General features: G+C 42.5%; 1 long non-coding RNA gene across 1 annotated transcript; it reads right to left on the reverse strand.

Moving 5' to 3' along the window:
- Positions 1-2,929: 2,929 nt before the first annotated feature.
- On the reverse strand, positions 2,930-8,587 carry LOC100586623. The gene is made up of 2 exons (XR_121881.2): positions 7,968-8,587; positions 2,930-4,762 (listed from the first exon to the last, which is right to left on the reverse strand). It is a non-coding gene; the product is annotated as an uncharacterized LOC100586623 (long non-coding RNA).
- Positions 8,588-27,595: the final 19,008 nt, after the last annotated feature.

Below are 27,595 nucleotides of genomic sequence, written 5' to 3' on the forward strand. Positions count from 1 at the left end.
GATTGGGCATTTTCATTGATCAACAGCCATCTCTGAAAATATGATTTTTACATATCTACACAGCATTCCATCATCCGAATGGACTATGATTAAGTGTTTCCTCATTTTTGTATATTGGGGTTTTTCCCAAATTTTCCTATAGTCTAAGGAGTGCTTCAGTGAACATGCTTATCCATAAATCATTCTACATATTTCTGATTATTTTGTTAAGATAAATATACACAAGCAGAATTACTAGGACAAGGGAATATAAACACTTTTATGGCTCTTGTTATACATTTCTCAAAATATTTTTAAATTATTCTTTTCTGCATCTCTGTTTTATTTTAGATTCAGGGGGTGCACATGCATGTTTTCAGGTGGTACAGGTACACAGGCATGGGTATATTGCATAACAGTGGGATTGGGCTTCCAGTGTACCTGCTACCCAGACAGTGAACATAGGCCAGGTGCGGTGGCTGTCATGTGGAATCCCAGCACTTTGGGAGGCCGAGGTGGGCTGATCACTTGATGTCAGGAGTTTGAGATCGGCCTGCTCAACATGGCGAAACCCTGTCTCTACTAAAAATACAAAAATTAGCCAGGGGTGGTGGCGCATGCCTGTAGTCCCAGCTACTGAGGAGGCTGAGTCAGGAGAATCACTTGAACCTGGTGGGTGGAGGTTGCAGTGAGCCGGGATCACGCCATTGCACTCCAGACTGGGCGACAAAGCGGGACTCCATCTCAAAAAGAAAAAAAAAAAAAAAAGATAGTGAACATAGTACCTAACAGGTAATTTTTGAACCCTTGCCCCTCTCCCATTCTCCCCCACTTTGGAATCCACAGTGTCTATGATTTCCATCTTCATGCCCAAGTGTACCCATTGTTTAGCTCCCACTTATAAGTGAGAACACACTGTATTTGAGATCAAAAGGAAGTTACGGAGAGAAATGACACGTTTGGTTCTGTGTTTTTAGCCCTATTGCCTCCTTTCATCCAGCCCAGGCCAGTATACCCATTTGTCGTCTTTAGGGTTGTTCGTCCTGTTGATCGTGCCCTGCATCTCACCCTAGAGAGGTCTCTAGAGAACTCACCCTAGAGAGGTCTCTGTTATCGATGGTCTGTGTTGCTTCATTCACATGTGGGGCCTGCGATCCGGGGGTCCCGTGCATCCTGATGCACCCTTTGTGGAATCAGGAATTGCTCTGCAGAGAGTTGGTTTCAAGGCTAGAACAAACTCTACAATCATTGGCCTATTGTCCAAAAAAGTAAGTAAACATACACAAGAAATATTGATTCCATTGAATTAAAAATCCTAAATTACTTCCTGACCCTTTGGAGGTATTTCTGCACAGCTCTTCCCAGCATTCTAGCAGATTTCAGAAACCCAAGGGACATTTTTAGCCACAGAAAAAGTTGTTGAATCCAAAAAACTCAGTGAGGATCATTTTCAAATATAGTGTTCTGTTATATGCAACAATAACCTGAAGTTAGGATTATTTCAATTGTTTCTTTTATGTAGTGAAATACTAAGTTTGCTGTTTACTTTAAAAGGTAGGCAGGATTTCTAATTGCATTTAATCTAACGATTAAAATAATCAGATTTTGCCCTTTTTTTCTGAAAATTTACTTTGCAATGAGCACAGACTATATTCATGTTAATCATAAATACTCTCCTCCCCTTTCCAGGTAAGCTGAATTTTAATTATTATAATAGGTGGATTTTCTCCATATCCTTTCTTATGGCCTACTTTCCCATCTTACTTTACTTTTTTCCCCTTCGTCCTCTATGTTATACAAAACATATTCTGAAAAATTTATGCAAAATAATTTAATATTATATGTAAACAGCATCATCAATTATATTCCCACATTTCAGGAATTTGGATGGAAGTTCCTGCTGATAGATTCATAAGAGTCAAAGAAAAAAAAAAGATTTAGCTGGGACCTTGGGATATTAAACATAATTCCCTCATCTGAGTAAGGAAACCGGAGCCCAGAGAGGTGAGTCTTTGGGTTTGTCATTTGATCAAGTGTACAGAGCAGGAGCAATAATAAACATAATAACTGACTTCTTTACAGCCGTTTACACTTTATAAAACACATTCACATTCAACATTTACAGGTATCGCAATTCTTGCCTTTCAGTAAATGAAACGCCCCTGTGCTCTATTTACCTCCAGGAGACCAATATGGCTGATTTTATATTTGTTATTATTTCATTTATTGGCTGCTGCTGATGGCAGCACCCTTCACCTGGAGACTCGGAGGCATTTAAGATGGATTCATGTATGAAACAGCAGGCTAACTAACACTTTGGGTGGGCCGACGTTAAATGGAGAGTAATATATCCTGCCCTGCCAGTGAAAAAACCACAGCCACATCTGAGGGGCAGAATCCCAGTGTCCGTGGGATTTGAAGATTTGTAAAAAGCTGTTACTGGTCACATCTGCCATTTGCGAATCCAAGGACCAGATTAAATCTCAAAGAAACCCAAAGTTGTGCCCTTCAATGGCCAAGGGTGGGTTTCTCCAATGAAAGCATCAAATCAGATGTCTTTGTCAGTTACATCTTCATGGAAGGTGATAGTAAGGACTTATATGACATCATAAAATAAGGTTAATTGCGGCCGGGTGCGGTGGCTCACGCCTGTAATCCCAGCAATTTGGGAAGCCGAGGTGGGTGGATCACGAGGTCAGGAGTTCGAGAACAGCCTGACCAACATGATGAAGCTCCGTCTCCACTAAAAATACAAAAATTAGCCAGACGTGGTGGTGCATGCCTATAATCCCAGCTACTCAGGGGGCTGAGGCAGGAGAATCGCTTGAACCTGGGAGGCGGAGGTTGCAGTGAGCCGAGATCGTGCCACTACACTCCAGCCTGGGTGACAGAGCAAGACTCCATCTCAAAAAATAATAATAATAATAACGTTAATGACTTATCTGAGATAGTTTTCCTATGAATTTATTTTCAACATTTAATTGAGCATTTCTGGTTTTCAGGCACAGAAGGAGGGATGTGGAGGAGAACAAGGCATGATGCTGTCCTGAAAGTGCTCCTAGTCTGGTGGGCACATCTGTCCTGCCACATCTCCAGGATCTATCTTGAGCTGTTGCAGTGCTGCACTTCCTTTGTAGATGACGGCACAGTTCATTATGACTCTTCGGAATATCTCAGCCTTTTCATCCATGTAGTGAGTTTTGCATCAGACATTTACTCTTTAGCAGGGTGGATTAGTTTCTCAGAACTGTCATAACGAATTACCACAAACTGAGTGGCTTAAAGCAACATAAATTTATTCTCATAATTCTGGAGTCTAGAAGTACAAAATCAAGGTGTCGCCAGGGTCAGACTCTTTCTGATGGGTCTAGGGGAGGGTCAGTCCCATGCCCTTCTCTTAGCTTCTGGTGCGGCTCACGGCCCTTGACATTTTTTGGCTTGTAGATGCATCACTCCAATCTCTGTCTCAATTGTCACACCATGTTCTCCTTATGTCTCTTCCTTGCTTCTCATAAGGACACCAGTCATGTTGGTGGAGGCCCACCCTAATTCAGTATCACCTCATCTTTGCTTGATTACATCTACAAGACCATATTTTCAAATAAGGTCACATTCACAGGTACCGTGGTTTGGGTCTTCAACAGAGCTTTCTAGAGGGTACAATTCCATGCATAACAGGGGATTCGATTCATCCAAACCCTTTCTCAGCGGAGACAGTAAAAATACTTTCCCCTTCAGCTGCCAGATTGCAGTTTCATATGGCTGTGCTCACAATTAAGCAGAAAGGTCAGGGTTCCTTGAGCTTCAGAGTGGGCCACAGATGGTTAAAACAATGTGGAACATGTTTTCAGGGGAGAGAGGACAGAGCAGCCTAAAGTGGTCCTTCCAATAAGTGACATTGCATGTGTCCCTCTCGCTTTCATCTTTATGTGTGTATCACACATTATCCTTCATCCTAATGTCTTTTTCTCCTTGTTCCAGTGAAGCGGCAAAGAGAGTAAAAGTGCTGAGCTCCTGCTGTAAGTCAGGTGCCATTCATGCCCCCCAATCCATTTGGACCGCTCACTGTCCATTCTCTGTGACAGAGGTTGCAGCCACTGTCCTGATAGATCCTGTTTTGCTACTCTTAATTGAGTTTGAATGGCCTACCTGGTAGAGCTTTCATTTAGGCAGCAGAGTGCACATCTTGTTTCCATTTCAATCATTTGCATTGGAAGTGCTTTTTCCCCCTAATGAGTACATAGTCATAAAGAATCCAGTTCAGCCTGTTGTGCTGTTGCCACTGGCATCAGCTGGAAGGCTGGCAAGTAATGATCCCACCTGGAAGGGCAAAAAGCAGTCAGCCCCTGTGCTCTGTACCGTGTAACTCACCCATACCGCAGGCCTTGTTCATTCCAGCACGGCTCCTTCTTCACATGTGGGGCTGTTTCTGTTTCTATTGATTCTATGTGATGCCTTGCTTGAATGCCTTCAACATCATGAATGGAAAATTGTGATGGGCCTAACCCCTTCACTCCACATTCTCCAGGGAAGTGCTGGTCTCAACAGGAGCTAAAGTTTTCCTGGGAAAGGAGAGCCATGAGAGAGAAGTTTACCTTTCCCCATAGGTGGTCCCCAGCAGAGAGGCAGGAAGGTTTATGCACAAAACTGCAGGAAGAATGGTTGCCTTTCCTTGCCATCAGATTGTGATTTAGCTTCTTGTGGCAAGTGGCACTTCATTGGGTGTTCTAAAGACACATTCATCATAGACCCTGCTCACTGGTAACATAATACCTCATATGAACTGCAAGGACAAGACAAACATATAAAGAATATTTAGGCAACTAAACAAGTATACTAAAAAATCTTTAGATTGTGTATAGGCAAAAGGAAACTGCATTTTCTGGTAAATGAATACAAGTTGTAAGAGTTCCTTTGGGGAGGAATGGCCGTCTTTCTTCCAATTACAGAAAATTTTGTAGTGAACTAATTAAAAAAAATCTTTATATCCTAATTCATTTAGTAACAAATTAAGTGTATAGTCAAGATTCTTATTTGAAACTAAGTGAGAGAAATGAAATTCAAATAAGGGCAATATATTTGTTTATGTACCTGAAAATGCTCAGGCTAAACACAGTGGCTCATGCATGTAATTCAGTTACTTTGGGAGACCAAAGTGGGAAGGTCACTTGAGGCCAGGAGTTCAAGACCAGCCTGGGCAACATAACATGACCTCATCTCTACAAAAAAAAAAAAAAAAATCGCTGGGCACAGTGGCGCATGCCTGTAGTCCCAGCTACTTGGCAGGCTGAGGCAGGAGAATCGTTTGAGCCTAGGAGTTGAGGCTGCAGTGAGCCATGATTGCACCACTGCACTCTAGTTTAGGCAACAGAACAAGAACCTGTCTCTAAAAGAAAGAAAGAAAAAAGTTCCAGGGTGGTTCCAGATCCTTGAAAAATATCTTCAGGAATATTCTGCAGGCTTTAGCTTTGCCTTCTTCTCTCTTGACTTCATTCTCAAGCAGGCAATCACTATTTTTTGACAAGATGTCCACCAGAAGCTCCAGGCTAATTTTCTATAGGTTTAACCACCCCAAAAGAGAATTTATCCTTTCCAATACTTCTAGCATAACCCCTGGGACTGACAGTGTTGGTTCTGATAAGCTCAGCATGTAACACATACTCATTCTTGAACCACCAGCATGGTTAAAATTCTCATTGGCCAGACTTGGACCACATGCTCCACCCCTGGGGTTAGGGGTAAGAGTCAACCCCACCAGAAAACAGAGACTGAGAGTCAGGGAGGGGTGGTTCTTTAAAAGAAAACTAGGCTCTTGGTATCACAGGAGGAAGTGGATGTTGATCAAGCCAAAGCCCCAGATGCCCATGACACTATACAAAAAGAATGTACATTGTTCTGAGATGCTGATTAAGAAATACAAATCAACCTCCGCTTTTTAAAGTAATTTTAAAAGAGGTCAACTTGCAGTGTCTTTCATGGAATTTCTGATTACTTTGAGCTAGTAATCAAGTCAACAATAAATTCTTTGTTTCTCTTGCAAACCCACATTGTCTAGGAACATTTCCTGTTAACACCTGTTTTAGAGAATTATACGAGTCTTGAGTCCTTCTTTCAGGAATAAAGGTAACAAACTGACAGAGATTAAAAAACAAACAAAAAAAAGTGGTGGGGTAATTCTAAAATTTTTGTGTCATAATTTCCTTCAGCAGGAAATTCTATTTGGCTGAGTGATGTTTGAACAGAGAGCAAATAATGATTTAGATTTTTTTTTCTTTTTTTTGAGACGGAGTCTTGCTCTACTGCCCAGGCTGGAGTGCAGTGGCGTGATCTTGGCTCAATGCAAGCTCCATCTCCTGGGTTCACGCCGTTCTCCTGCCTCAGCCTCCTCAGCAGCTGGGACTACAGGTGCCCGCCACCATGCCTGACTACAGGTGCCTGCCACCTCTACTTGTATTTTAAGTAGAGATGGGGTTTCGCTGTGTTAGCCAGGATGGTCTCGATCTCCTGACCTCGTGATCTGCCCACCTTGGCCTCCCAAAGTGCTGGGATTACAGGCGTGAGCCACCACGCCCGGCCTAGATTTTTTTAAAAAGATAAAAAGCAATCACTATGTTTAGTATATGCAATGAAAAAAATATGAAAGAAACTCTCTCATGGGCTAGATACTGCCATTTTCTGGGACAGCACTATAATGTCTATCTCCAGTTCTAATTTTCTTTTTCACCTCAAAATTTTAGTATTTGCTGTGACTTATATTTGATTTGTTGGATTCTTAATAATGGCTAAATTTAATTCCACTTTTTCTCTCATTATAATCAGGGCTAGGTTTTTAAAAAGAAATCCACACACTATAAATTCAAAAACCAAGTTGCATTAAAAGTCGTATTTTCGACTGCATGGAGGGTCAGCGCCCTGACCCCTGCATTAGTCACAGGTCAACTATATATGTGTACACATGCACATACATATAGTGCTTATACATATTCAAATGTACATACACGTTTGCTGTATTTTTCATAATGTAACGAGTGCTTCCTATGCAGCAGGCACTGTGTTGTACAGGAGACCATCTTTGCCTCACGGAGCTTACATTTTAGTTGGGGAGATAATGACGAACCAATGAATAAATACATCAACCAAAGGATTAAAGACTGTGATCAGAGCCATGTAGGAAATAAACAGAGTGGTGAGATAGACGAAAGCTGGGAGAGTCCATTGTAGGTGGGAGGTCAGAGAACCTCTCTGAAAAGGTAACATCTTCAGTAGGGCCTCATGAAGTGAATGATCAGTCAATATGGCAGAACAGAAGGCAGGCCAGTGTAATTGGGGTGGGGTCAGTGGGGTAGGCAGGAGAAAAATCAAGCAGGGCTTCATAAACCATGGTAGAAATATAAATTCAATTCTAAGGTAAACTGGAAGTCATGAAGGGATTCATAGCCAAGAAGTGGCATAACTTGATTCAAATCTTAAAATGGTCACTTTTGCTCCTATAGGAAGAACATGTGTCTCTATGAGAAATAAAATAGAGGCTTAAACAAGAGATTCCTGTAATATAAAAGCATTGTGGACGGGGCCCAACAGCTCCACATCCATCAAAAAACCTAGTCTTCTCTATCACCCTACCCCATTGTCTTAGAAAATGGTTTCCATTCCCAGAAGTGCAAGATGGCCAGAGCAATTCCTGACATTTTGTCTGAATTATAAAAGAGTTCTGAACATAAAAGAGAAGGAACAAAAGATGACAGAAGTTTTCCTATCCCATCCAAATCAGCTTCCTTGAAGCATCCTGTTTCAAAGTTACACAAAACACTTCTGCTTACATCTCATTGGCCAGAATTTAGTTACATGGTTACACTTAGCAGGGGAGGTGAGGAAACACGGTCTTTCACTTATGATGTCTACGTCAGTAAGATACTTACAGTTATCAGAACAAGCAACCAAAATACGCTTAATGGCTCAAACATGATACAGGATTACTTCTCACTCACATGAAGTCCAAAATGATGCTCTGGATTGGCAGGTGGTTTTCCTCCAAGCAAGGATCTAAGGACCCAGGTTTCTTCTATCTTGTGCCTCTTTCATCTTCAACACTTGTCTTCCAAGATCTTGTTACTTATCTGCATTAAGCTGTGGAAAGATAAAGAGTATAGAGAACCATCGTGGGTTTCTGTAGGCCAGGACTACAGAAGTGTGAGTAGAAGGGACACATCACTTCCACTCACTAATGGCCAGAACTCAAACACACAGCTGCATATAACTGCAAGGGAGGCTGAGAAATGGCATCTGGTTGTGCACAAGAAGAAGACCTGGGCTCATGACATGACCAGCCAGCAGCCTCTACCACTGGGGAAATGAGTCCAGCCAAAAACTAGGGTTCTGTTACAAAGAAAGAACCTTGGGAGATAGGTGGCAGTTTGTGTCACAGGAGGCAACAGTGGAAACAGAAGACCAGTTCCACTAAAGAGCTAGCAAGCAAATAAATACTTGCCATCTGCCAGCAATGAGGGGGCACGCTTAGAACCAAAAGATGACATAGTTCTACTGCGGGTTCTGTTTTGCAACGACGCTTCTGCACAAATATCTCAAGGATTTGCTTTCAGCCTACAAAACATTCTCAAAATGAAATTGCTATGATTAGTCAATTGAATTTTTATTTATTATTTCATTTTATTAATATTATAGAAAGCTCTTTAATAGTCTAGATGTGCTCCGTAATCAGATATTAAGGCTTTACAGGTTTGGCCATATAGCGAGAAACATAGTATTAGTGACATAACATTGCTGGAAACCCAAATGAAGAAATTCCTGGTTGTGAGCTTTTACATATAATGTGTTCATTTGGAAATACTACTTTTATGTTCCAAATTTCGGTTTCCATTGATTATTTATTAATTTGTTTTTTTTATCTTGAGTTTTATTTAATCTACAAAATATACTACTGCAAGAGAAGGGTACTGGCTGGGGGAGTACCCAGTGCTCACAACCATTCTCACTCAAATAATTAATATCTGGTGGACATTCACTATGATGTTCTAGGACAGCTTCGTGGGTCCAGCATAAGTGTAGAGCCTTGAAAGGATAGACCGGCAGGCCTTAAAAATATAAAGGAGAGAAAAAACAAACATAATGACACTAGGAGGAGAATTAGTAGATTTCAACATATGTGAATCAATCAGAAAGTAGAGTTAATTAAGTGGTCAAGAGCACAATGTTTGAATTATATCAGACCCATATTCAAATTCTCATTAAGCCACTTCAAAACTATGTAAAACTGGAGAAGTCACTTAGCCTCTCTGAGCCTCACTTTCCTCATCTGTAAAAAACAGAGGATAATAACAACCTCATAAAGTGCCTAGTGTAGTCAATGCCTGGATCATACTATAGTAAACACATGAAAAATCGTGGCGATGATTAATAACCAAGGGGTTAGCACGACTAGTCCAGCCAGGGCTTGATGCCAGCTGCAGCTGAGTGGTAACAAGATAGGTCTTCTGTAAAGACCTTTGCAGAAACTCAAACAAGTCAGACTGGACAGCGTGCATGACACAGTCAGGAAATCTCACGTCACATATTTAAGTCCTAAATGTTTGACAATGTCTCTAAGCTTCCCAGGAGTTCAGAGGAAAAAGACTTGTGATAGAAGGGAGACCTGGGCTTCATGGATTGGAAGTTGACCTGAGCTTTGAAAGCTGTATAGGGTTGGAATAGGTAATAGAGGAACATTTAAGGTGTCTGTGCCTGGGACAGAGTAGTTACCCCAAAAACGGAATAAATGAATGAATGAAAGAGCAGAAACAAAAGACAAAGACAGTAAGTCTAGTTCGTGAGTGAAGGGACTTCTTAATCATCACCTCTGGTGGGTGTTAATGTGTTGGGAGATGCATTGGTCACAGTGGGAGGAACCACGTGAGCAGAGCTTTCTAAACTGGGTGAGGAGTTTGGGTTGAAGCGTGGAGGAATTGTGGAGCAGAGGAGGAAAATGATGAAAGCAGTACAAAGATCAATTCAGGGAGGGTCAGGAATGTATCGCACAAGGAAGCTGGAATGCAGAGAAGTCAGTCAGGAGTCTGCATGTGGAACTCAACGAGAGGTAAGGATGCTTGGCTGAGGTACTGGCAGTGAGACTTCAATAGGGATGGCAGTGGGCATGGGAGCAGAGGCTCAATCAGGTCCTCAGATAAGGGAATGAAGAAGGAGACAAGCTCGTGGTTGGCTCATTAATGACTACAGAGTTAGCAGGAACTCTAATAGACAGGAAAATTGAAGAGAGAAAACCGAAGAGCAGGGGAAGATGGTGAGCTCAGCGATGTGTTTGTTGGCTGAGCCAGCGATGAGATATACAGGTGGAAATACCCAACAGGCAGTTAGAAGTACAAAATTAGAACTCCAACACAGGAATAGAGAAGAGAGGGACTTGGAAGTTGTTATAATAGAGACAGTAAACAAAGGCCATGAAATGTATTAGGTCTCTGAGGTGTTAGTATAAATAGAAAAAACTAGAAAATCAAACACTAAGTCTTGAGCAGTATATAAATTTAAAATATGAAAATTTCCAGGAGTACTCAGTATGAATACATGAACTTCAACTGAATCGGTGTTCTTACTAGGGCCTCATTGTGACTCTTGTGGTGCCTGGAAATGCTGAGGGTATTTTTGTCTTTGTGGGCTTCTTTCTTCATTAAAAATAAAATTAAAAATTATATGAATTTGTTCTTATGTACTTGTGATTATTATATTTTTTCATTCTGATTTTATTTATTTATTTTTTGAGACAGGGTCTCACTCTGTCACCCAGGCTGGAGGGCAGTGGAGCTATCTTGACTATTTGTGACCTCCGCTTCCCAGGCTCAAGTGATCCTCCCATCTCAGCCTCCCAAGTAGTTGGGACTACAGGGATGCACCACTATGCGAATTTTTTTTTTTTTTTGTAGAGACGAAGTTTTGCCATGTTGCACAAACTGGTCTTGAACTCCTGGACTCAAGCAATCCTCCCACCTTGGCCTCCCAAAGTGCTGGGATTACAGGTGTGTGCCACTGCACCCAGCCCTGATTTTAAAATAAATTAAAATCAAACATTTTCATGAGGCCCTAAAAGTATCTTGGTCCCTACTACACATAACAGAGAAGACAGTCCTGATCATTACAAGATCGCGTGATAGTGGGAACAATCCAATGTGTACTGTCTTAAAAATTATGTATAGTTGACTTCAGAGAGTGTGTGTATGTGTGTGCATGTAAGGGGAAGTCTGCTTCTCTTTTTATGCTATAAGCTAATATTTTAATTGTCCTTGATTCTCATAGGTCAAACCTTTATTCAGCTTCAGTGCAAGATCAAACCAACAGTTATTATACTTCACTGTCTTTAAGAAATCCATTGTTGGCCGGGCGCGATGGCTCACGCCTGTAATATCAGCACTTTGGGAGGCTGAGGCGGGTGGATCACAAGGTCAGGAGTTCAAGACCAGCCTGACCAACATGGTGAAACCTTGTCTCTACTAAAAATACAAAAATTAGCCAGATGTGGTGACACATGCCTGTAATCCCAGCTACTCAGGAGGCTGAGGCAGGAGAATTGCTTGAACTCGGGAGGTGGAGGTTGCAGTGAACCAAGATTGTAGCATTGCACTCCAGCCTGGGCAAGAGAGCGAGACTCCATCTCAAAAAAGAAAAAAAAAAAGAAATCAATTTTATTTTTTATTTTTTAAGAGACAGCGTCTTGTTCTGTTGCCCAGGCTAGAGTGCAGAGGTGCCATCATAGTTCACTGCAGCCTTGAACTCTTGGGCTCAAGTGATCCTCCTACCTCGGCCTCCTGAGTAGCTGGGACTACAGGCATGTGCCACCACACCCATAAAATGCATATTAAAATGTTGGGTTCTGCCACTCAGAGAATATGACTCCCTTGTTAACATGCATCTTATATGCCTCAAGAGGAGTTATTTTTAGGATAATAGTATGTAGTTTTGATGTACGGTGGGGCCTAATTCCTGTTTCCTGAATAAAGTGAAATTTAGACCTTAAAAATATACCTCCCTCCCAAAATTGGAAACTTGGAACAGGTTAATTTAATTACAAAGCATTTCAGGCTGGATGTGGTGGCTCATGCCTATAATCCCAAAACTTTGGAAGGCTGAGGTGGGTGGATCGCTTGAGCCTAGGAGTTCAAGACCAGCCTGGGCAACATGACAAATTCCTGTCTCTACAAAACATACATAAAATCAGCTAGGTGTGTTGGTGCACACCTGTAGTCCCAGCTACTCGGGGAGGCCGAGGCGGGAGGATCACCTGAGCCTGGGAGGTCGAAGCTGCAGGGAGCCATGACTGCACCACTGCACTCCAGCCTGGGCAACAGAGTGGGATCCTGTCTCAAAAAATATATAAAATAAAATAAAATGAATTTCAAGGCTCAAAAGCAGAAAAAGATGAACTATAAGTGAGAAGATGTTGAAGGTTTGCTTCATCATAGCAGAGATTCCAGGCAGAGCAGCAAGAGCTCAAATATCAAGAAAATTATACAAAGGGACAGAGTTGAGGAACTACTTCAACAACACAGTTCAAGTCAGTTCACAAACATTTACTGAGCATCTACGATGTGCCAAGTACTGACACTTCCAGTGTGGAGTAGGGAGTTGGGGATGTGGGAGGCAGAGAGCAAACATATAAAATAAAAACATAGGGAAAGAAGTTCAGTAGGTACAGGATATTTCTTTAAGAGTCAAAGTGAGAAAAAGATGCCAAGGAGTGATATACAAAGTGGCAGATGACTCAGAAAGGATTAGAGTGCTAAGAACCTCTTGGAGATGGTCACAGGGAAGTCATTGGCAGCTCTGATGACAGCTACTTCCATGGAGTGGTGGACGTGGAGGACTGCTAAGTAGCAGAGGTTGTTCCTAAGGATCCTGAAGTCTGGCCATGAGCAGCAGCAGCAGAACTGGCTGGTTTTAGAAGTGCCTGCTTTAGCGGAGTCTGGAACTAACGTAACATAAAAGCCAATGTGAATCCAGGGTGTGCCATGGACCATGCACTGTTCCAGGCATTTTGCACATCATTTAATCTCCCCATCAACCTCTGCAGTAAGTACTAACTTTAGACCCATTTTTCACAGATAGGGAAATTGAGACACAGAAGGTTTAAGTCACTTGCCTAGGATCACACAACTGATAAAAGTGGTAGAGCTGGAATAAGACCCCAGGCTCTCTGACTCTAAGCCCTGTGCTTTATCTGCTGGCTGATACTGATACTGAATGGTCTCTGGACATATTTGTAAATCACATACTGACCTGGCAGTCAGTTTTGTTGTTGCTGTTGTTATATCAATTTACAGAGGCAAGAGAAGTTATATCAATTTACAGAGGCACAGAGAAGTGGTGTGTTGACACAGCAGTACAGCAGCAGAAGCAGCGCTGGCACCCGCCACATAGCCTGAGTGACTTTCCCACAGCTTAAACCTTGGAGTAACTGCAGAGAAGTGGGATTTGAAGCTCTGAGCATTGTGTGAAACAGAGCCAGGAAATGCAAAAGAAGTCGACTGAGGTCCCCAGAAAGGGGAAGTGGGGACACCATTCAAAAGAACAAATATCTGGCCAGTCCCCGGCCTAGATCGATCTCAACAGCCCTGGAGCCCCCTAAAAAGAAAAGTTTTTGTTAAGAAGAGGTGACTTTGTTTTCTCTCCCTGAACATTTAGAAAATGCCCGGGTTTCAAAGCCTTTCCTCCTTAGGCCCAGGTAGTTTTAGATTCACAGCACTGGCTTTCGCTCATGGATGCAAAGTGCATTCCGAACAAAAAACATACTGCCTGACATTATGAAAATTAAATGTGTATGTGTGTGTGCGTGCGCATATATACATATATATATATATAGAGAGAGAGAGAGAGAGACAGAGAGAGAGAGAGAGAGAGAGAGCGAGAGAGAGACCATCTTGGTTTTTACTTGAGTACCTAAGGCGAAAAACACAATCCAGGAATAGAGGACCGTCATTTGCTTTTTTAAAAAATCAAAAGTTAATGACATTACTTTATCAGCACGGAGTGTGTGCAATTGACCTGTAGGCGCTTCTCTGTCTGGTAATGAAAATACATGCCTTGCAAATGTGTGTGCAAGGACAAAGAGAAAACGGTGGGGGATAATTGTCATAATGATCGGGTAATAAAGGTAGGCCCTGATTTTTGTGACTACAGTAATTGCTGCTTCTACTGTCACCACAGCTTAAGTAAAATAGTGGTGAAACATCCATCAGAGAAGCCGAAAGGGAAACAGTATTGTCTGTTGAAGAAAAATAGTGGTGTCTGCAATGGCTACATTACAGATGCCACCGCTGAGGCATCCATGAAAAGAGGTCCACATGCTTGCCTCTCCAAAGCAACTTGTGCGGAGCTTTAACAAGTCTACGTTGATTACATTTAAAAAAATCTAATACTATTTAAGTACATTTGACCTTGAACAACATGAAGGTCAGGGTGCCAACCCCTGTGAATTCGAAAATCTGAGTTTAACTTTGACTCCCCCAAAACTTAACTAATAGCCTACCTGTTGACTAGAAGTCTTACAAATAACATAAACAGTCCATGAATGCAGATTTTGTATGTGTCTTATTATATAATGTATTCTTACAGAAAAAGGAAGCTAGAGAAAAGAAAATGTTATTAAGAAAATTGTAAAGAAGAGGGGTTGGGCACAGTGGCTCAGACCTGTAGTCCCAGCATTTTGGGAGGCTCAGGTGGGCAGATCACTTGAGGTCAGGAGTTCGAGACCAGCCTGGCCAACGTGGTGAAACCCAGTCTCTACTAAAAATACAAAAATTAGCCAGGCGTGGTGGCAGACGCCTATAATCCCAGCTACTCCGGAGGCTGAGGCAGGAGAATTGCTTGAATCCAGGAGGTGGAGGTTGCAGTGAGCTGAGATTGTGCCAGCCTGGGCAACAGAGCAAGACTCTGTCTCAAAAAAAAAGAAGAGAAAATATATTTGCTATTGATTAAGTGGAAGTGGGTCATCATAAAGGTCTTCATTCTCTTTGTCTTCAAGTTAAGTAGGCTGAGGAGGAGGAGGAAGAGCAGGGCTTGGTCTCATTGTCTAAGGGGTGGCAGAGGCAAGAGAAAATCAATGTATGTACGTGTGCCATTCAAACCTGTGTTGTTCAAAGGTCAACTGTACTTTTCTTTAATCCTGTGGTAAATTACAGACTTTATAAAGGGTCCTTTTGTAATTGTGAATAATCACTTCTTAATTGATTTCTTTCTAAGGAATATATCATTCCATGTAGAATGTTCTTAAAGCTAGTTATACCTGTTCTCAGTAACAGATACAAATGGTCATTGCAATAAGAGATGACTATAATGAAGAGTTAACATGAAAAAATAAAATATTCCTTTCTATTACTTTGGAAATGACATTGGGCAGGGAAGGACTGATATAAAACCTCAAAGCTGTGCATTTTTCTGTACATGTCACCTCCAAATGGCTCCGTAGTCTGAAACTCAGACTGCCTGTCTTTCTCCTTGAGCTCAGTCTGTCACTGTGTGGCTCAAGAATTCTCTGAGTTAATGTGTGGTTGAGAATGGAATTTACCATAGTCATTTTCCCTCCCGACATATCTATTACAAAAAAAAAAAAAACTACCTACAGTGATTTACAAACTTTGTTTTCTTTCAGGACAACACAGCAAGCTACCATCTCATGTGCTCCAAGAAGAATTGACTCTTCCCCCCACTTCCCCCATTTCAAGGAGGTGGGGAGGGGGGCGGAGGCACGGAATCCTGGCCTTGGTGATAGGATGTGGTGCGATGCTGTTCTTCTGTATGCACTGTCCCGTGGGGTGCCTGAGGATACAGTGCTGGCTGTGGTCCAGGTAAATTGGAGACAATCCTAGAAGTAAGAACATCCATCATGCTTAGTAAGATCTTAGGTTGTAACGGCTGCTTTGAGCCTTCAGACATTTTTTTTTATAAAGCTCCCGGTCATAAAGCACTCTTTCCGCCTCTGCTGCCATATGTTTTTCCAGCTGGACTTTCACCAGTCTTCCACTCTCCAGAAAGTTCTTACTCATTCAGCCCAAGGGTATCTCATCAGCTTTTCTGAGGACTGCTGGAAGTTTCAGCAGGCGTCCTGGCCACACAGAAAATCAAGCTAGCTAAGCTTGTGGATGAAGTTCTCCAGTTATGAGTCTGTGCCCTGAGATACTGTTGCCTGCCTTACTCAATTTAAATTTAGATAAATTTAAATAGACATATATAAATGCATGAAACTGTATAAGAAAAAAGTCCTTATTAGTATGCATTTTCTAGGAATCAGACATCCTCACCAAATCCATCAGCAAAGAAATTGAATAACTTTTTGTCTTTTAAGAATAGTTTTTGTCCAAAGATTGGAATCTACCCACTTTTTTACCCTGATCAGCCAGTGACCTCTGAACCTTGCTTTTCATTGTTCATCTTCTATTCACCTGGGGCACTGAGGATGTTTTTGCTTTTCCAGATGCTGTTTTTACAATTGGTTGACACAATGGCTAGAGTCATGACTCTTGGGTATGCTTCGTAGTTATTTGCCTATGGGACAAGTTTCACTCTTCCCAACTTTTTTTTTTAGAGATTGGGTCTCGCTCTGTTCCCCAGGCTGGAGTGCAGTGGCGTGATCATGGTTCATGGATCACTGTAGCATCAACCTCCTGGGCTCAAGCAATCCGCCTGCCTCAGCCTGCCTAGTAGCTGGGACTACAGGTATGCACTACCACACCTGGCTAATTTTTAATTCTTTTGTAGAGACCCCAGCCTCCCAAAGTGCTGGGATTGCAGGTGTAAGCCACTCTACCTGGCCTTAATTTTTGTATTTTTTTTTTGTAGAGATGGGGGTCTTGCTATGTTGCCCAGGCTGGTCTCAAACTCCTGGCCTCCAGTGATCCTCCCACCTCAGCCTTCCAGAGTGCTAGGATTATATTACTACTGCACCCAGCCACTCTTCCAAATTCTAACCAAGCAGTTTGTTCTTTGTGATTCAGGCTTAGTTGCTGCCCTGTTGGCCATTTTTCCTTTGGGTGAATTTAGAATTCAGTTCCTCATCCTCAAAAGCCCTAACTGAAAAGGAACTGATGACACATTCTCCATGGTAAACTCTTCTTGGGAAACTCTCACGAGGACTTGGGCACTGTGTATCCAGCTCCTATTTTAGTGATAGATTTATATTTGATTTACAATAGAAATTGAGCCCACATCCAGATTTTAATAGTGCCACCCATTCCTTACTGGTGAGACCATCCTCCTCCTGCGGTCCACCCCACCAGCTGACTGCCTCTCCTCCCCACTACAGTTTCCCAGCTGTCTCCTGCCACCCTGCTTCCATTTGCTGTTGTGTATGCTCCAATTTTTTACCTTCACACAACGAAAACTTCAGGGGCAAAAATTATACCTATGATAATGTAAAGAGATCTTAGAACGACTGAGACTAGCAGTAAAAAAATTCAAAATTTTGACATTACTCGTTTGGGGAGACCAGTTAGATTCAGGGATAGCTATGAAATTGTGCTGTCTGAATTGGTAAAGTATTTTTTCAAAGTAGATTAACAGGACGCAGTATTATGAGGAAATCACACTGATTTTCACTTTCTTTCTGGCTTGTTGGTTTCCCTAAATGCTTAAATAAGAATATAATTACAATATTTCTAAACGATTGTGCAACTGCTCTGAAGCTTGACTATTTACCTCCCACCACTCAGAAGAATACAAGTGGTATATATCTGGTAAGTTACCCATTAAACGACTGTGACAGATCGTATTTCTGGTTAATTGTTAGTTCCTTATGACCTTAGACTTTGCCTGTGTATTTAATAATACCATCTGCTGTCTAGGGTAGCAATACCACCTTTTTATGTGAGGATTACTGTTCTTACTTCGTAAACAAAAGTGCTCAATCTGAGGTGTTGAAACTGTACCACAGAATTATTTAAATTATACTACCTATGGAAAGCTTAAAGAAAAAAAATTAACTTTCTTCTCTATGGTGGCTTTATTAGCTTCAAGTAAAATATCATAATTTATACACCATAAGAAAAGTATTTTTAAAAGATTTACAAGTTTTATTATTGGTCTGCAAAATGAAATGTTTTAAAAGAACGTTGTCTCTATTATACTTGTTTTGTTTATCTTCTTCTAGCCGAGTTTCTCATTGTTTATGATCTCTGAGCAATTTCTCAATAAAACAGACAATTTTAAAAAATTCTCACAAAATTAAATCGAGACGAGACTTAAAAAAAAATCATCACCCAATATCATGCCTCTCTGTTTTGAAGCACTCTGAGAATCCTACTGGTTCATAAAAAATATTACAACATCTACTAACACATGGTCTATAATAAGGCAAATGTAGACAGGGTTTGAAGTCAGCTACCTTTGGGTCTCACAGATAGTGGCGCCTGTTAAATGAACTCTCAGTGGTCACAGTGAGGTGGGTGGCAGGGGGCAGAGCATTTATGTTTAATTTAACCAGGCCCATGCTGTACAGTATACTAATTTAGTTCAATTCTCCAATCCATGAATCAGAACTTCCTAAAAACAGAAGGGCTCTATGTAGTGGGAGAACTGGCTTGCATCGAAGTTGTATCTCCTGCGTGAGGGGAACTAGCACCTTTCTGAGTCAGGAGGAGGGAACTCCACTCATTTATTCATTCATTTATTTGTTCCTTAAACCATTGCCAGCCTTCATCCAAAAAGGAGCAGAGGTGAATGAAATTGCTGTTTAATTTTACCAGGGAAATGACAGCTCCCTAATGGTGAGAATTTTTTCACAGTAGTGATACTTTTGAGAATCAAGAATGAGCACTGGAGAATAAAGCATTCCAGGTCAATGTGTGTCTGATTTTGAAGTCTCTGACTTTGGCTATAAACTGTGATGAGGCTCACAGAATTGACCATGATACACCCAGCACTCGCATAATTCCCAACTTTATGCTAAAATATGGACACTTCAGAGTGGTTTGTTTTTATGTGTGTGTGTGTGTGTGTGTGTGTGTGTGTGTGTGTTTAAATCACTTGGAACCAAAAAGGTTGGCCTGAATACTCACCACATGAAAATAATCAAGAGGTCATTTGCCAACAGAAAACAACTTCAAAAGTACGGAATGTGGAATTCTGAGCCTAAACCATTTGACAGTATCCCAAAAAGGCATGTCCTGACATGTTTTCAGTCTAAGAGGGTTTCAGCATTCCAGGCTTTTAAAAGAATGTCTCCTATTACAGGAGCTGCCTATCCTTTTCCACACTCTCAATTCAAGGAATCTGGAAGTCTAATTCTGGAACACCCATTTTAAAATATATTGAGTAATCTTTATATGAAAAGTAAAGTATACAGTGGCTCCTTTTCTGGTTTTTGAAGAATAGTTGAAACAAATTCTTCACATAAGACAAACACAGAATTTTTGAAAAACATAGAATTTTTTAAAACTTTATTAAGTTATCCCATAATCCGACCCGTATAAACAAAAGCCATAATGTAACATGAATGTAACATTTCACCATAGTTAACCAAGTCACAACAAATTTCAAAACATCAGAATTCTTTGAATTTACTCTCAGAACATCCTTTATGAATTCAGTATATAGCCTGCAAAGAAGCCACACAGCCATTAAGTAGTAGAATTCTAGGTGAGAATCCAAAAACACCTCAAAGTAAGTTTCCATATCCTGCCGACCTACTCAGCCAAATGCCTGCCTGTGTATGAAACCGTTTTGTTTGTCTGTTTGCTTCTTCAACGGAGGGCCTCTTGAATAATCTGAATAGCCTGTGGATAGTATATTAAGTCTTTGCCCATATATATATGTATGCATATACATATATATTTACACATATATGTGTATATATACGTACACAGATATACATTTAAAATTATATATAAACACACATATGCACACATACATATATGAAATAAGGCAGTCTCTTGAGGAAAGAAAAATGCAAATATTTTCCATAAGCCCTGAGACATTGAAGTTGGGCTTATATTAATGCTGATACAGATGTTTTGCCCTGGCTAATTTAAACTAAGTATAGACCGTGGTTTAGATTCTCCTAACCTGGGATTGAGCCCAAACCAAACAGACATGATGTTCTCAGATGATGTGATGCTCTGGTAGCCTCACATCATTTAACCTCCTGACTTTATTTGGATGGCACAATGCCCCCAAATAATAGGCAGGCATTTACTGGTAGTTTTTCCGCATTGTTTTGTAATCCCATGTGGGTCAGAAGAATGTTGGGCTTGGGTTTGTCAAATTCCTGTGTATTCCCATCACCCCCACCCACCACGAGAGGTCAGAACAGAAATGACATCAAGGCCAGCACCGTCTCCTCCACTCAAGAAAAACTGGCCTAGGGTGTCCAACTGACCTGCCTCAGGTCACATGCCAGGTGAATGAAGAGAAGCTATGGTCCCTCAGTGATCTCCTGCATAGATATTTACATGTATGCAAAAAAGAACTTATGAAGAAAATATAAATAGGAGGTAGCCCACCAGTGGGCTAAAGAAAGAACTGCAGTTTGGGAAACCTGAATTCTAACTGTCGTTTAACTGCACATTTTCTTTGTTTTAAGACAGATTCCTTATTGTCTTGGTGTCTCAGTTCATAAAGTGAACAGACACTGATGTTCTTAACCATTGTTAAGAATAATGAATTGGTCTGATAATGCAAAGATAGATAGATGGATAGGTAGATAGGTAGATAATTGAGAGGTAGGTAGACAGAATAAAAGCAGCCTGACAAATGTTTAAAATCCAGCTACCTGTTAAATGCTAAAGAGAAGAGGCCTCAGGAAGTTCACATGTATGCAGTTCCCAGGCATGTTTCAGAACCAGCTTCCTCACTCAGGAATTTGCTTGAAGGGCTGGGAGTCTTGCCAGGAAGTCCATCAAAGTTCATTTGTATTTGCATTTTAGCTGTCTGTGACAAGCTTTGTAGTAAACACACTATATTTAGGCAGTCACTTTGGGGAATCCATCAGTGGTCTCTTGCTAGGGCTCACATCTAGGCTGCCTACCGCATGTCTGTTTCCTTCTCCCCTGTATGAACTTCAGTTCTGGGTGTGAATCTTAATTTTCCCAGTGGTTTTGCACTCTGCCTCACGAAGAGGCATTACCATGTGGGCACAGAAATGGATGTGCCAATGCATACCGGAATTCACTCCAACTAATAAAGTACAGTCCTCAGTCAGTCTGTTTAACTTGCCTTCCTTCTGTAGGGAGCTCTCTGTGTCTCCTTTACCTACAAAAATGACCACTACTCCTCTCATGCCAAAAAACGAAGTTGGAGAAAGAATTTTATTGTTAAATGTGTAGACCTCTGAGAGATATCATTGGAATCTGCACTATATACATACAATAATTGTTTCAAATAACAACCTTACTTTATTTTTTGCTGAGCCCGTTAGACTAAAGTAAGTAAGTCACCAGAATAGATTAGTGAAACTCCATTGGTAAGGCCAAATTATCCTGCTGAATGGCATTCTTTTGCAAAATATATTTTCATCTTGTCAAGAGAAAGCCTAGTTCATATTGGCTAATTTCTATTTCATAAGAAATACAAAACACGGCCGGGTGCAGTGGCTCACGCCTGTAATCCCAGCACTTTGGGAGGCCGAGGTGGGAGGATCATCTGAGGTCAGGAGTTTGAGACCAGCCTGGTCAACATGGCAAAACCTAGTCTCTACTAAAAATATAAAAATTAGCCGGGTGTGGTGGCACGTGCCTGTTATCCCAGCTATTCAGGAGGCTGAGGCAGGAGAGTCGCTTGAACCTGGGAAGCGGAGGTTGCAGTGAGCTGAGATCGCGCCACTGCACTCCAGCCTGGCCGACAGAGAAAGACTCTTTCAAATAACAGTAACAATAGCAATGAAAGTTCATTGGCATAATTTATGAACAACTTATACCCTTGATATTCTATACAATGCTGTTTCACACTTTTTTCTTTTCAGTACCCTGTAGCCCATTGTATTTATTTGTCTGAGTGCAAAGTAGTCAGGATTGGACTCCTACAATTGGAATTAAATTATTTCATGAGTTTTTCCTCTTTTTAAGAAAACAGGCCGGACGCGGTGGCTCACGCTTGTAATCCCAGCACTTTGGGAGGCCGAGACGGGCGGATCACAAGGTCAGGAGATCGAGACCACGGTGAAACCCCGTCTCTACTAAAAATACAAAAAATTAGCCGGGCGTGTTGGCAGGCGCCTGTAGTCCCAGCTACTCGGGAGGCTGAGGAGGAGAATGGCGTGAACCCGGGAGGCGGAGCTTGCAGTGAGATTGCGCCACTGCACTCCAGCCTGGGCGACAGAGCAAGACCCTGTCTCAAAAAAAAAAAAAAAAGAAAAGAAAATAGATCAGAAAGAGTTGGAGGTGCAGTATTCCAATCTGGTAAGTGCCAAAACCATTTCATCACCCAACTGACTCCCACAATTGAACCTTTTATCCTAACACCAACATCAGTAAAGAGTCCCACACTAGACATGGTGTTGTAGCAACTGTGCCTTACCTCTGTCAGCTCCTTTTGTCTGTGGTGAATGTTTACTTCTCTTTGGATTGATTGTGCTATGAACTATACTAAAATTTTCCTTTTTCCTATAAAAATAGGTATAGATAAGCAAATCTTAACACCTTTCCTGTTAACACTTAGATGTTAACACTCTTTTGCTGGGCTCTGCTGTGCTTACATGATTTTTAACAATGCAAAATGCAAATAGAATATTCTCGACTACATCCTTAGGCAACAGGACTCATACTTAGGTATCAGTTCTGACACTTTTTTTTTTTTTTTTGAGATGGAGTCTTGCTCTGTCGCCCAGGCTGCAGTGCAGTGACACAATCTTGGCTCACTGCAACCTCTGTCTCCTGGGTTCAAGCAATTCTCCTGCCTCAGCCTCCTAAGTAGCTGGGATTACAGGCGCCTGCCACCACGTCCGGCTAATTTTTGTATTTTTAGTAGAGACAGGGTTTCACCATGCTGGCCAGGCTGGTCTCGAACTCCTGAACTCTTGATCCACCCACCGTGGCCTCCCACAGTGCTGGGATTACAGGCGTGAGCCACCGCATCTGGCCTCTGACACTCACTTTTCATATTACTTTAGCTAAGTCAGATTTTTAGTTTCTGAAAAGGATGATAATAGAATTTATCTTTGAAATATCTTTTTAAAATGTTCATATGAAAGACATAGCAAATACCATGCCATCGTACTGTTCTTTAACCTTTTAAAATTATTACATTATTCAAGTTTTTCAGTTCTTGTGCTATGGAATGTGTATGTAGGAAATGTACATTTTTTAATAGAAAAGCTAAGAAGAGAAAATTTACCATTTTTATATTTTCAAACATTATCTGTGACGTTAATTCATTATTTTGTCAGCATCTTCCTACTGATATCTTTCAAAGGGTTTTAGTGAGTGTCTTAAATAGTCTAAGTTAAACCCACATCCAGATATTATTCCAGAAAAGTGCATTTCATCCTGCTTTTTCCAAAAAGTCAATAGGAGGTTTACTGGCATCAAATGGCTGTTGAATCCCTTCCAGTTCTACAAATTTCCTTGCAGACTGAGCAAGTGTGTGACCTCAATCTCTCCTTTGTCTGTTTTGTCTGTTTCTCACTTAGCTCTTTAAATTCTGACACAGTGAGTATTTAACCTTCATCAAGACCCCGAATTTTGCTCTAAATAGGGACCTATACATATGCTGACATATAGACAGCTGACTAACAGCTTCTGTGTACAATATGTGGATGATTAAGAGCTCCTGTGATTTTATTTGGCTTGATTCTTAGACCCTCCACAGAGAGTTTATCTCCTCCACATGCAAAAGTCTCTTTAATATCCGTATGCTCTCTGTGCACAGGGGAGGTAGGCTATAGAGAGGGGTCAAACAGAGGGAAAATATTTCTAAAAAAGAATATTTGCAATTTGAAAAACAGTAAGATTGTCTCATAAAATGCTGTTACTTAGAAGGAAGACTCTCATATCAATTACAGAAGGTTCACTTATGTCATGGTGCTCCATAGTATGTGTAGATATATTCATATAAACAAATGTGTTCAAATATATGTAACTTATTTAAAAAATTGGAAAAGCCCTGAATATCACGTGTGCTCTTCAAGCCTTATGACACTTTTGCCAAAGCTGAAGAAACCCGCAATGATGTCCACAGAAATCCAGATGAAATGTGGCTGCATTTTTTCTCTTCTTCAAATACGCCAAGGTCAGAGTTTAAGAAGCTTTAGCATGGTTGCAACATCATGCTATTTAAGGAAACTGCACTCTAAAGAATGAAGGCTGAGATTCCACCTCTGGATACAGGGTGAAAGCCACGGATTCAGCAGTTCCTAGGAATACCATCTATCTCCGGGACAGCACCCACAAGCTGCTGGGGGAATGGGGTTGCACCCCTCTTGCAGCTGCGTATCCTGGGGGCAATTTTCCAATAAGGTACTCTTGTAGGAACCGTTTCTTTACACTGCTCTATAGACTGTCAGCTCAGGGCTTCCGTGTGTTAATAGCTGCTTGACTGGAGTAAGCTCTGGAAACCAAATTCAGATTTTAGATGTTTAACGTTCACGCAGTAGAAGCCCGTTTCAATCTCAGTGTCGGAAGGTCACATTCGTTCTACCCATTGAGCTATCGCTTACAACTGCTCTCTTAGGTTTGCCTTCCAAGCCACTTCCTTATTCCTGCTTTTCTGATAGTGTCATACTGAATGGCTTTCCTTTTACTCCTAAACTGTGATTTTTATTAAAAAAAAAAAACTCTCAGAAATTAGAGCTGGAAAGGACTGTTCGTTTGTCTAGTCTCAGCAGGAGTGTTCTCCATAGAATATTTCCTTTAGTTCTTAAGACAAATTGCAACATTTCAGTGTTCTGGTGAAAAGCCAGGCTCATCCCGCTGCTCCGCCGACACTTGGCCCAGCATCTGCCTGCCTGTCCGAATATGAATGTGCAGAAGCACACTGCAGCCAACCCGGTAACCTTGACTCTGGGTGGCAAAGATGATCATAATTCTCTTCTGAGAGGACCTGGTGCCTTAAGCAAGAGGGCAGAGTCTACGTGACTAAAACATACCAACTTCCTCTTTCATAAGTCATCACATGATGAACTACAATTACAATTCCTGCCTTGTCTCTGCGAATTGCAGACGCATTGCCTCACCCTAGAAACCCTGCTCCTGTGTGTGGAGGAGGCGGCTGTAACTGCTGCAGCAGCCGCTTTGGACGGGATCCAACTCCAGTCTGTGCCGGGAGGGAGCGGTGGGTGGAAGACAAAAACAAAGCTATGTTTACTTAGCATACATCGATAAAGCTGCTTCAGAGCTACATGAAAGGCCAGGCAGCATGAAAGACTTCTGATACAATATAAGGAATTGCTGCCCTGAATCCAGCCTTAACCCCCTTGATTCCGGATCGAGCCCAGAACTAAAATAGCCCTTCCATTTTCCATCGGGCATTTCATTAGGAAGTTAAAACAACTCAGTTTCGACATGAAACTGGCAGTGTAAAATAAGAAGGAAATGCTCTTCCTTTGGAGAAGAAAAGCTCTGTTTTACAAAGATCTTAGTATCAAGGCAGAATTTCTATCTTTAATTCTATTTTAGGATGGAGTAGCAGGCTCTCCCCTTGAGGCCATTACAGTACCAGCTTGCAGAGAAACGAGTATAATTAGGCCACAACTCTAATGGTGAGCTGTGTTTCTTTTAATATGTTTCAGTCAATGCTTAGTGGGGGCGTCTCTTGGGGGCGTTGAGTTGGTTCATTTCTCTGCAGCATAAGGACTGGACTTCATCCCCTTTGGGCAGTGACGCAGTGGGTGAAGCCATGTGCTGGAATAACTGTCACAGGGTCTCTGAGGAGGGTGACCAAACGGACAGGTCTTGAAAGCGGTGTGCAACAGCAGGCCTGGGAGTGACCAAACCCGCTGGCACCAGCTACTCCCGGGAAGGATCTGGGCAGGCCCCGTTCTCCCAGCTTGGAGAGGGTGAGGCAGGATTGCAATTGCAGGGCAAGATCCAGGAACAGATGGAGAGACCTTTAAAGCAGGCGCACCTTCTATGGAAATCCCCAAAAGACATTCAAGGTTAGCCTGTAAAAACATTTAGGTCTGACATTACGTTTTCTGTGCCATTTTCGAACAGGTTTTTTCATGTGTTTTAAGCAGCTCCCTCCACTGTGATTCTCTAAGGGTGTTTTTCCTCTTCCTTGTGGTTAATCCTTTGAAGCAACCTGGTATTTTCAATAGCAACGACTAGAGAGAAACGTCAGCAGGATTTTTTTTTTTCTCTCCACCTACCAATCCAGTTGTAGGAAAGATAATATAATTAGTACCCTGTTCTTCCCACACTTAACCACCTCATTCCAGTCTCAAGGGAGAGTTGTGGGCCTGTGTTCCCAACAAAAGCAGCTCCAGAGGCCGCCCTTAAAGAGCTGAAGTCCCAATTGAAGAGCGACTAAGCCTACCTGTATTAGGGAGACTAACGACCAGCCCAAAGTGATTTACCATAACACACACCAGCTCCTCCTCCCGATAAAAGTGCGAAACTCAAACATTCAATTCAGTCTGAGCTGAGTCTGAGGCTGCCAACGGTAAGAGCTGCAAGCCGAGCGGCTGGGCTGGGCTGGGCTCACCCCGGCCTGGGTGGCATATACTGCGCAAGTCCGCCCGCGACGGCGAGCCCAGCCAGCCAGTCGCCCCCACGGCCCGCGGGGACTTCGCGGAGGCGAGCAGGACCCCCCCCCCCGACGACTCGCGCTCGCGCCCGCGCCTCCCGCCACCTCGAGTCCAAGTTTGGGCCCGGGGGCGGTGCCTCGACGCCGAGACTCGCCGAAGGGGGTGGAACCTGCGCTGTGACGCGGCCGCGCTGGCCGTAGACCCCGGATCCCTGGAATGTGCATTCGTTCCACGAGGCCCTAGTGCCAGCGGCGCCGAGGCACGTCTGCGCGGAGCGTGCGCACTCGCGGCGGCGGCCGCCCACGGCCCCGCGCCCACGTCACGCGCCCGCCGCGCATACCTACATAAGGCGGCTGGGGCGACTGGCGCGGCGAGGCCCCCGCTGAACAGGGCGGGCTGGACGGGGCTAAGAGCGGCACTTGGTGTTCGGGAGAGGCTAGTCCGAACCGCGCTCCCTCCCCTCCAGAGGGCTCCGTGGAAAACGCGCGAGCCAGCTGGCGGCGTGTGCACGTGGTACTGGGCTTGGGAACATTCAGAGTCTCCCTAGTTAGTAAAAGGGACAGGCGGCGCGTATGTCCTTCCCAAGACAAATGCAAATGCAAAGCACCAGTGACGGATTTCATGCTCATGTGTCCGACATTGAGCTTTCAAGTATAACTCCTAAAAAACCAGAACTGTGAACGACGCTAGACCTAAATTCCCCATTCTGAGGAGACTGACGGAAACCAAGTGACAAAGTGGCCTTGCATAAAAGAAAAATGACTTTTAGCACGATTTGGCCCAGAGGCACACCAGAGGAAAACATCCTGAGGGTGGTCGAGACAGCCAGGTGGGGCGCGAAGTGAGGGAAAGTGGAGGAAACGCACACGACCACTTTGCGCGGTGTTCTGAGGGGAACACCGGCGCTGCGCCGCTGCCCTGCCCCGCGGGCGGGCGGGCGCCGCAGAG

The sequence above is a fragment of the Nomascus leucogenys genome, chromosome 5, assembly GCF_006542625.1.
Source record: "Nomascus leucogenys isolate Asia chromosome 5, Asia_NLE_v1, whole genome shotgun sequence".
In the NCBI taxonomy this organism is placed as follows: Eukaryota; Metazoa; Chordata; class Mammalia; order Primates; family Hylobatidae; genus Nomascus; species Nomascus leucogenys.